Raw genomic sequence first — 12500 nt, 5'->3', positions numbered from 1 at the left:
AGACGCAGGCAGGCTACCGCGGGTCTCTCGACCATCGAAGCCGTCTAACTGTACCCTCGGTAAAAAAAAAAAAATTTACAAGGCTGAAATGTTCATCGGGAAGCCGTACGTTAGACGCAGGCAAGCTACTGCGGGTCTCTCGACCATCGAGGCCTTCAAACTATACCCTCGGTAAAACAAATTTACAAGGGTGAAATTTTCATCGGGAAGCCGCACGATAGACGCAGGCAGGCTACCGCGGGTCTCTCGACCATCGAGGCCTTCAAACTATACCCTCGGTAAAAAAAAATTCACAAGGGTGAAATTTTCATCGGGAAGCCGCACGATAGACGCAGGCAGGCTACCGCGGGTCTCTCGACCATCGAGGCCGTCAAACTATACCCTCGGTAAAAAAATGTTACAAGGGTGAAATTGTCATCGGGAAGCCCCGCACGTAAGACGCAGGCAAGCTACTGCGGGTCTCTCGACCATCCAGTCTAGGCAAACTATACCCTCGATAAAAAAAATTCACGTGGGTTACATTTTCATCGGGAAGCCGCACGTTAGACGCAGTCGAGCTACCGCGGGTCTCTCGACCATCCAGGCCGGCAAACAATACCCTCGGTAAATATTTTTTACGTGGGTGAAATTTTCATCGGGATGTCGCACGTTAGACGCGGACAGGTTACCGCGGGTCTCTCGACCATCGGCGGCCGGTCAAAGCCATAGCCTAGTCAAAAAGTGTTACAGGTTGACAATTTTTCATCGGGAAGCCGCACGTAAGAATAGTATAGCAGGTCTCTCGATGAAACGATCACATTTCATGTAACGTAACGTAACGAAGGCAGGCATCGTACACCCTAACCCTAAGCCGCCTCTTGACGATGCACGTCCCTAACCCTAATCCTAACCCTGACCCACAGGGTTGCCTTGGACGTACCGCGGCCGTGACCCGGTGTAGCATTTGACGGGACGACCTCGTGGTACGTACCGCGGTTATGACCTGCGGTAGCCCACGATGGACCGGTCACTTGCAAATTGAAACCGCTATATTTGATAAATATGTTGCAGAATGGCAAACGAAAATTTTGCCACAGAGAAATGGTAACAAGCTTCGTACTTATAAGCTATAACAATCACAATAATGTACAAAGTTATATTTAAAACAAAATATGTTTATCAAATTAAAAAGTGCTTATGCAAAATTTAGATGTGGCGTTGTGCCACTTAAAATAGAAACAGGACGATATGAGAATAAACCAGTAAAAATGAAAGAGCTTGTTTTATATGTAAAAATGAAATTGAAGACTAGAAACATGTAATTACTGTATGTCCTTTATATGCAGACCTTCGAAATATATTGTATAATGAAGCAGTATAACATAACGCTCATTTTTATAACTTGTCTACTGACGAAATGTTTATACTATTATTCAGTAAAATCTTCGCTAGCTGAGGGTTACGATCCACTCCCGTTCTCTTGAACCTTGGCAGATTAAGCCAACATTTATGAAAACAATTTCCTGTTTACAAAACTTTGAATTTTGAAGAAAAAAAACACAGTGATTTTCTTATCCCAGGAATAGATTACATAAGCCGTATTTGGCACAAATTTTTGTGGAGCCTCAATGCTCTTTAACTTTGTACTTGTTTGGCTTTTTAAATATTTTTATATAAGTGTCACTGATGATACTTATGTAGACGAAACGCGCGTCTGGCGTACTGAATTATAATCCTGGTACCTTATGATAACTAATTAAGCAAATGATATTTTACTGTTAGTTTTAATATACAATATGCTTTTTATAGGTTATCGAATATTTCATGTTATACGCAATGTTTTATACATGTATATTGGAATGTATAATGTTATACAAGTGGTGAGACATTAATAAAATACTGAATCTACAATTTCTGCAATGTTTTCAGTAAAAAGAGAATGTTGACACACATCAAATGCTATGATAGTTCAAAGACGATTCATAAAGATAAAATAAAAATTAAGTGAGCTTTCCGAGAAGGATAAAAAGTACTTTCAAGCTCAACATGATAAGTTAAGGCTGTCGATTCTTCTACGATTGCTACCTTAGCAGATAAGATTAAACTGTATCACTAGGATTGTGCCAAAAGTAACTTATGACAGACTGAGTGCTTCGTATTTATAAACCATGTTTCACTTGCCATTTGCACAAAAAATTTACTTGAACGTTTACAACACAAAGACAAAATTTAAGTACAGATATGAAAAATGCTTTACAAGACGTCAGAGTAGAGAGGAGAAAAACAACAACGCCAGTGGATGAATACTGTTTTTTTTAAGGCTTCGCAATCGTATAAGAAACCGACGAATTTATTTTACCATATTGCTTGTTACATCCTCAAGATGATTTGATTTATTTTCACCGAAGACTTCATATGAAAGTTATCCCCCTTTTGTATATGATATAAGTGAAATGTATTTCTAACTGGTAAACCATAAGTGATAGAGACCTAGGGTCTTATGATTTAAGATCCTTGGTCCCAAAAAAATAAAATTAGGTCAAGGTTAAAGGTCAAGGTCAAATTCTAAATTTAGATTTTGGCCTATTTTCACTTATTTTCATTAACCTTATAAGATATCGACAAATTATTTTAACTAAATTGTTAGTTGCGACATGTCGACTTTGACAATAAGTTCCAAAATTTCATCATATTTTTTCCCGGTTCCATATGTTGCGTTTCAATTTCCCCTCAATTACTTAAAGAAATTTCTGTTTGTTATTTTGCTCTTTATTCAGAGACATCTGTACTTGAGCTCTACAGCATGTCAAATGTTTAGTGCATAGAACTGCTCAAACGTTATGCACGGTATTGGTGCCACTCAGCGTTACACCACGTTATAAATACAATTTTGACGTTGTTCCACAGAAAGTTTCAAGCGTTGACCTCATAATTCTATACATATGAAAATGCCTCTTAAAGTACAGAGATTTTCGAAGTTTCTTCTTATAATGGTTTATTTTTTCAAACCAGTGCAAATGCAAAATTTCAACGAATTAAAACAAAATTTTAAATACATGAACATTTTTTTAATTTTTGCGAAGAACTGTCTGCAACAATAACACAAAATAACAATTTGATGTCTTGTAAAATGATTTAAATATATGAAAAGAAGAGGTGGTATGATTGCCAATAAGACAACTCTCCACAAGAGACCAAAATGACACATAAATTAACAACTATAGGTGACTGTACGGCCTTCAACAATGAGCAAAACCCATACCACATAGTCTGCTATAAAAGGGCCTGAAATTATCGACAATGTAAAACAATTCAGACAAGAAAACTAACTGCCTAATTTATATTAAAAAAAAGAACAAACAAGGCGGTTTTTATCTTCAAAATGTTTTAAAACTTTAAAACTTAGTCTAATACTATGAGTGAAACAAATGCACGACAAATCTAAGTGTAACCGCTCTACTCGTAGGACGGCCGTGCTTACAATATATCATATTGGCTGTCTTTGATTATAACCTTCGATGTCTTATTTTCTTCTATTTTTTACTATTTGTCTATTACCAGTTACTTCTATTTCTTAAAATTAAGTAATGTTCTCTATGCCAGAAGACGCCTCCTATCTTTGTTAGTAAAATTGTAAATATTTCGATTCTTGTTTCTGTCTCTTTTAAACTTACATTATAATTCGTATTATTTATTTTAAGGTATAATTAAGTCCACAATCTTCACATCAATCCTGATTTTAAGGAAAATGTAAAAAAACAGCATATTTTCAAAGATCTCTAACAATTTTTTTTATAAAATGTGCATCAAGTTTGAAAAAGAAATACGTGATCTTATGCTGCCGTTGCCAGCTTTTAATGATTTACAGTTGGTCAGGGTCTAAATTATTTTTTTGAAAGAAAATGTTTCATTGATTACAATTTTTAAATCAGGATTGTTTTAGCTGGCGAATAATTAAGAAAATTCATGTTATGAAGGAATTTACTCATTTTGTACATAAATCAGGCCGTTACTCTCACGTTTGAATTGTTTAACATTTGTCATTTCGGGGCCTTTTATAGCTGACTATAAGTTATTTTGCTCATTGTTGTTTGCATATAGAAATTATTAATTGGTCTTATACGGCCGAATTTGCTACTTAATTATGAAAATGAAAACGGCGATTATGGATTGTTTCAGAAACATATTTTACGAGCTATGATCTTTTCATCTGATATTTTTGGTCGGCGATCAATACTTTTTTATAATGTTTGTATGGAAAACTCTTACACAGACCAATACCTACCTCACAGATTACCAGCAGGTCGAAATGCAATTTGGAATTATATATTTATTTTTATTTGACTATTTATATATTTGCAATTAACTGCTATATGTGTATGTTCACATGGATCAGTGTTTTCTCAAGCGAACAACTTTAGACCAGGAATGCATTTCAGGCACTTTTTATATACTATACATTATTTTTGGTTCAGCTCTTCAAGTTTCAACATATAAATCTTACACTAAATCTTCTTTGACATTTTTTTTAAAACCGTCCGATTATTTTTGGGTTTTCGGTTTCAATCTTTTTGGTTTCGTTTATACATTGTTTAACAAGTATACTGATTATTTTTAGGTTTCGGTTTCAATCTTTTTAGTTTCTTTTTAACATTGTTTAACAAGTATAATCGAAGAACTGAAGTACTTAACATACTATGAACGCAAGTTCTTGTGAATGGTCACAAGCACTTGTCTTAGGGAAAACATTCACATTTCTATACCTGAAACTGAGGTTTATGTACAGAGACACATTTTTTCTGAGACAAGTTCGTGCGTGGATGATGAATAAATGACAGGGAATTCAACCTCACTACTTTAGTTTTTAATATCTATTCTGTTGTTGTGATACAAATCAGTATATTCTGGTGTGTTGTAATATTTGTTTATAACAATTACATGTATGTATAATTTTCATCCAATTGTATATCATTCCATTCGACGAATCTAATAAAAGTGTAGAACAAGTGCATGGTGGACACTCTTCTATATCAATAAAAGTGTAGTATAAGTGCATGATAGATATCACTTCCATTTTTCCAATAGTTAAGGTTTGAGTAGACATTTATATTTTCCCACAAAACCTTCTTGTGATATTCTCCTGCAGACGTCAACGCAATTTTTCTGTACCTGTGCATAGATTTTAATGCATATAAAAATTTCTAACGACAAAATATTTTCGTATTATTAATTTCTGTTCTTATGAGTATTCATTGAAGAAATGAATTTAAAACAAGCGATAAGAAATGTTACGTTGCACTCGATGATATCCACGTATGATCGGTTACCAGTCAAAAACAAAAGTCAAATCACTATGTCAACAATACATCGGAATGCCCTTACGGTCATCGCGATGTAAAAATCAATATTAAAGCTTTATTTTGTGGCGTTCTTCGAAAATAAAAAAACGTCTACTTTACAGAAAAAAAATAATCTGCACACAGCAGATTGATTGGTTGATTTTTTTTCTCTCGAGAGTTGGGAGTGTCTGTAAATTAATACCTTGGAGCTAGCTGCTACATATTTGTGTGCCATCAATTATATATGACGGACAAATACTCTCTTTCTCTCTTTCGTTCCTTCTCAAATCATAGTAAAAACAAATTTGGCATTGCACAAGGTCATGTTTTTCTCTGGCTGTTTATGACGTCTTTACACTAAATCCATTGTATGTTGGATGTGTACGGATTGATTGCTTAGTCTTAGAGGCATGATTTTTTTATTACTTGTTAATGGCTTTGAACTAGCTGTCAGATAACTGCGAGTACTCTCAGATCTGTTCATTGTGTCTATTTGTGTCGGGATGTATAAGTACCCGGCCACGTCCACTTTTATTTTTTGTCTATCTGACGAGTTAAGCTTTTTTCTACTGATTTTTATAGTTCGTTCTTATGTTGTACTGTTATATCACTGTCCCAGGTTAGGGGGATGGTTGGGATCCCGCTTACTTTTTAAACCCCGCCACATTATTTATGTATGTGCCTGTCCCAAGTCAGGAGCCTGAAATTCAGTGGTTGTCGTTTGTTTATGTGTTACATATTCGTTTTTCGTTCATTTTTTTTTTACATAGATGGGGCCGTTGGTTTTCTCGCTTAAATTGTTTTGCATTGTCTTATCGGGGCCTTTTATGGCTTACTATATGCGGTGTGGGCTTTGCTCATTGTTGAAGGCCGTACGGTGACCTATAATTGATAATGTTTGTGTCATTTTGGTCTTTTGTGGATAGTTGTCTCATTGGCAATCATACCACATCTTCTTTTTTATATTTCAATTTCAATATACTAGTTTCATCACATGCTTATGGACCAGGCAAATCTGTTGAAGGTCCGAGAAGATAAACGTCATTCTGCCACACTACATCTAAATGTAATAACCTTATTTTTCATACACATATTGCTATGTAGATGACTAGGAATTGTTCTACTCACAGTTGATAAAAAAAGTTACCGTTAGCTATACTGAAAGGTTTATGACATACGACTATTTCTCTGATAAAACATTTTGTTAAATGAGTCGATGTGACCAAAAAAAATGATTGCACGTTTTCCTGAAATGTTCACGACGTAAGGAGTACTTTTTCGCATTTTTTGTGAGAATTTTCGTTCATGTGTATAGCTTCGAATCTTTTAATAGCAACGCTAGGAAATACAGATACTATCTGTGGAGGATAATTAGGAAGATCTCACTTTTGATCGCATTTTCGTTTTCAATGTACCTTGCTTATATAAAGTGGGAGTGTGGTCATTAGTAAGTTATCTCTGTATTATAGCTCCGGGGCCTTGTCTTTATGAAGTATTCGAGTTAAATATTTCGACATCTTATATCCTTGAAACAACGCAGATCTATATTTTAATGTATATTTAAAGAGAACTTTACTTTATATAGATCAGACCATTTCATGAAATTATGTTATGCCAAATATGCAAGAAAAGTCGTATACAGTTTAACGTTATTATAACGCGAACGTCAAATTACAGTTACGGGGACATGTCATTGGACATCTTAGATAGTTCGGATTTTCAACCTGCAACTCAAACAAAATTACATAGTATATCATTTTAAAGGAAATTAAATGTTTTTTCCATTCATATCAGTTAACAGGTGTTACAAAATTGAGGTATAGAATTTCGTTTGATAAAAAACCTCTAAATCATGCTTTGTGTTATTTTGTCCATCGGGACATTTTATTGGACACGGGAAAAATGATGATGTTTTTAAAATAAGATCGCAGTTACATAATGACGACTTCAGATAGCTTCTTCGGGACATGTATAATTTTTCTTATATTATCAAAATCAATGTTCGTCCGTTATATCTTATGAAAGTAAAGACAGAAAGTTTTTTTACGCGTTGGGAAGCTAATTGTGACATTTTTTTTCTCTTTATTTAAACTCTTCTGACGACCTTCCTTCTCTTACAGTTAAAAACGTCTATTACTTCATTTAACGTTAAATGTATACAATACAGTTGTAAATTTTAAAACCATTTTACTTACTAATGAATTTGCACTGGGATTTCAAAGACGCACAAAAAACAAAATTGTAACAGAGGGACACCCTTGAAATGAAGTTATTATAGGCATCGAAATGAGCAAAGTTTTCATTAAAGAACAGACAGAGCACAAATACATCTATGTTATTGATTTCTATGGTCTTTTTCCTTGCGAATGGTATGCATAACATTGATATTTATTGTATAGGAAAAGAGCCTGAATTTGAATAACCCGCCTTCTAACCCATATTTCCAAAGTGACACCAGTATCGTGCGCAACGTCTCACTTATTATTTAAATAAAGGCTAGATTAACCTCAAATGTTTTAAGTGTTACTGATGTAGGCTTTTTGTCGAGCATTCCACTCAAGACGGAAAAGCGAGACATAGCGATCCTTCATTTCGTCAGCGTCCACAAATATTCACTCTGTGGTTTAAGTTTTTAAATTTAAATAACTTTCTTAAGCTATACTGGATGTCTACCAAACTTGGACAGAAGCTTGTTTGTGATAATAAGATAGTATCAGAAGTAAATTATGCAAACGCAATATTCTATTTTTCCGTATTTTACTCATAAATGAACTCAGTTTTTTTTCCTGCTGGGAAACATTGCATTTACTCTGCAGTCAGTAAATTTTTCATTTTTTTTATAACTCTCTATATTGGGTTTGTACCAAACTTGGAGAGAAGCCTGTTTATGACCAAAAGATTGGATTCAGAAGTAAAGGAGTAGGTCCGGTAAGGACTGATTTTTGCCTCAAATTTCAGGTTCATCTGAAAAAGGTTTTAACTGGTTATGCATTAAAAAACGATCCGATTCAAGCTCAAAAATGTGCAGAAAATTGTCACTTTATGGATGATTTTTGTCAAAAATGAAAGTGGCCGCACACGTGTTCATCCTAAACCTTTATATATGTTATGTATTATCATCAAATGCAACTTACATTTCAATACTAAGAATGAACATGAATGCGGCCACTTTCGTTTTACACGGAAACCGTCTAAAATTTAACTAAAATGCTAGAATTGTGAAGATTTCAGTAATTTAGCATGACTTAATGGTGCTAGTACTCGATATATGTGCTTTGTTTTGTCAAAAAATAGCCCATATTTATGTAGCAGAAGCATTCTACTGTCCAACAAATAACTAAAAGTTTATATTTAAACAATTTTGTAAAACTGCTTTATTTTGGGGCCAAAAAGGTGTCTTACTGGACCTACTCCTTTTGTAAAAGAAAAACCATTTTTCCCGTATTTTACTAGTACATGGAGTTAGAATTTTTGCCTGGAAACAACACATTTATTCATTGATCAAAAGCTAGTATCTAGAAGGAAATTTTGATATAATTTTGTATATTTGTATCTGTATTTTACTTATAAATGGACTTCTTTTGCTTCCAGTTAACATTACACACAGTCTGTAGTTTTTTAAACATTAATTAGATTCATAAACTATCAAGGAGTTTTACCTAAATTGGACAGAAGCTTCTTACAATCAAAAGATACCATCAAGAGGAATATTTGTTTGATTTACAGCAAAATTAGGCGAGACACTGGCTTCTGCAGAACCCTTACGAATTAGCAAAAAAAAAAAATTTTTTTTTTATATTATACAAATTCCCTGAATGTAATCATTGAATCTGTGAAATAGATCTTTAATTATTTCATAGATTTTGTAAAATCACTGATTTTATAAAATCAATAATCAGTTCAGTGATTTTTAAAAATTCCCTAAAATGTAAGTGATTTTACACATGTCATGTAACATATAAATTGAAACACATATATGTCATCTTCCTTGTTTTATATATAATATATATATATCTTGCTTCAAAGTTGACTGATACAATAAGAATTTGAAAGAAAAAATGCGATGTTACGGAATAAAGTAATTTGGTAAACAGTGATATTGGGGTGCAATTTCAATTGATTGATAGATGCTCGCTGAACGTCCGGTTGCAAATATTTCAGCCATTTACAGGACGATAAGTTGGATTGTTTTGTCTAACAAAGACATGTGTTGCAGCAGTAAAAAGAAGCTTAACATTCTGCTAGTTGTGAAAATGAAAAAGAAAATCAACATCCTGATACAATACACAATCTAAATACAGTACACTCTGTATGAAGTAAACGTATGGGTTGTGTGCGTAGTTAGTCGGACAAACCTTGCAAACTGTATGCAAAAGTTCAACATTATGTCGTCCGTGAAAATTATTAAAGAAAAAATGATCCTGAGAATATACATCTATGTTTTATCTCACAATTTTCAGGTTAGCTGGATTTTCTTAATATATTCCTCAACAATCATGTAATTATCTGGAGAAAATCCGGGAGTATCTGAAAATTCTGAGAAAACCGATTGACTTCGTTAAAAAAGTAGCCAATAAAGAATCACGAAATATTGGAGGAAACATTCATGGTCAAAAGGAATAAGAAACAATAGTGCATCTTTATATATAGCAAACGTTTTAGAACGTTTAATTTTTCAAATTTGATAAAATACTAATTGATTCGTTTAGGATGTACCACAAGTATATTGATAATAATAAAGTTTAGAGAGATTGAACAATTTACAAGTTTATCTTAGGGGTTTCTTTTAAGAAAATTTGAATGTTATATCCAGATTTTTTTTTATGAAAATAGTGAAATAAGTTATATAAATCTGGCAACCGCACAAATTGTCAATTAACTAGGACAAACAACTAATATGTTGAAATAAGTTCAGCAAAGTTGATATACACCATTTCAAAATTCTAAAGAGTTTCCTTTTAGAAAAATATAATCCAAAAAAAAAAAAAAAAAATTAACGCGCCGTTTTTCTTTCGTAATTTTCACTATTAACGTGAGATATGTTGCAGGAATTTATCATCCATGTTATTGCTACGTATTATACTTTAATACTTATTTAGTAAGTTGAATTATAGAGGTGTTTTCTTTGTCAATTAGTTAATCTAATAATAATGATGACAAATGCCCGATACCTGAAATATCAATGACCTTAGAACTGAAATATTTTATAGACATGATAGATGAAGTTAATATATGGTTTTACATAGCAAAAATGTTTTTAAGATTTGAAAAATATATTTAATTTCTGTAGTCTATCATAATTCTTTATAGAATGGTACTTGTATTTGAATTAATAAAGTTAGTTGTTATTTAATGTATATATTATGATGATGTATTACATGGGGTGAGACTCTAACAAAACATTGAATTTGAATCTAAATCTGTAACTTTGTAATTTGTAGTCATATTCCGAAATGGCATATTCAAGAAGTGGTGTTGGGGCCCTTTATAGCTTGTTGTTCGGTGTGAGCCAAGGCTCCGTGTTGAAGGCCGTACTTTAACCTATAATGGTTAACTTTTTAAATTGTTATTTGGATGGAGAGTTGTCTCATTGACACTCCCACCACATCTTCCTATATCTATTAATCAGATGTGGTGGATACTGAAAAATTCAAAAGAGTTATTAGTGAATTTACAATCTAAATTAAAACATTGAACAAACATTTAAAACCTTTGATTTTTTTACTCTTTATACCACCATACCACATATTAAACTTAAAGCTCGACTGAAAGAACTCGTCAGCTTATGTTTCTTTACCAAAAAGGGCACTAGACGTTTTCAATATCTACTTTTGGACATGAATTCAGCTTACTTTGTGAAAAATCATACAGAGACAAGGAAAAATATATACCGACGAGGATATCACTGCCATGCTGGACTTTTTAATTGACAATATATTTGTTGAATTTGGAGGTTTGGTCTTCCAACAGACTATTGGAATCCCAAATATGCACCAAATGCGCTCCGTGTCTTGCAGTTTTGTGTTTATATTCATATGAAGCAGAATTTATCCAAGGCCTTGTACAGAAGGAGAAACAAAATAAGCCCAGTCTTTTAATTTCACCTTTCGGTATATTGATGATGTACTGTCTCCTAATAATTATAGATTCAGTGATCACTAACATTTAATATATCCAAGTGAACTTGAAATTAAAGATACTACCGACACAGATAAATCTGCATTATTTTTAGTATAAAAAAAGAAGATGTGGTATGATTGTCAATGAGACAACTATCCACAAAAGACCAAAATGACACAAACATTAAGAACTATAGGTCCCCGTACGGCCTTCAACAATGAGCAAAGCACATACCGCATAGTCAGCTATAAAAGGCCCCGATAAGACAATGTAAAACAATTCAAACGAGAAAACAAACGGTCTTATTTATGTAAAAAAATTAACGAAAAACAAATATGATACACATAAACAAACGACAACCACTGAATTACAGGCTCCTGACTTTGGACAGGCACATACATAAACCTTTAGACCTTTTTCTCGAAATGACTACTGATGGTAGCTATAGGTTGAATACCAAAATTATGACAAACGCGATGATTTTAATTTTCCTTAAGTCAACATTCCAATTCTATGTAGCAACATCCCAGCGGCACCAGCATATGGAGTATACGAGTCTCAATTGCTACGTTGGTTTAGAACTAGCTCAAAGTAAATTAAACTGTTGAACGAGGAATACTGCTTTCTCAAAAGTTCTTAAGACAGGGCTATGAATCAATCTAATTAAGGTCATCATTTAAGAAATTTTACGGTCGCCATCATGACCTGGTTGGCCATTATGACAAATGTGTGTCAGAAATCATATGTGATATTCTTCCTCAGTCATAATAACCTTCCATCATTACCGAACTGAACAAAGAAATAACACGACGGGTGCCGTATACGGTGCAGAAAATGCTTCCCTTCCGGGGCACCTGATTTCACTCCCGATTTTTAGTGGAGTTTGTGTTGTTTCTTACTTATTATTTATAGCTGTTGATGTACATGTCCTTTGTTTTTTGTGAGTCTTTGTTTAATCCTTGGTTTTGATTGCTATTGTCTTGTAGTTAATGAGAAATTAAATTTATCAATTCATTTAAATCTGGAGTACAGAAAGACAAAGCATTGTCATTTGCATATAAA

This window comes from Mytilus trossulus, unplaced genomic scaffold (assembly GCF_036588685.1).
Source record: "Mytilus trossulus isolate FHL-02 unplaced genomic scaffold, PNRI_Mtr1.1.1.hap1 h1tg000496l__unscaffolded, whole genome shotgun sequence".
In the NCBI taxonomy this organism is placed as follows: Eukaryota; Metazoa; Mollusca; class Bivalvia; order Mytilida; family Mytilidae; genus Mytilus; species Mytilus trossulus.
The sequence above is the reverse complement of the archived record's forward strand: the minus strand, read 5'-3'. Positions refer to the sequence as shown.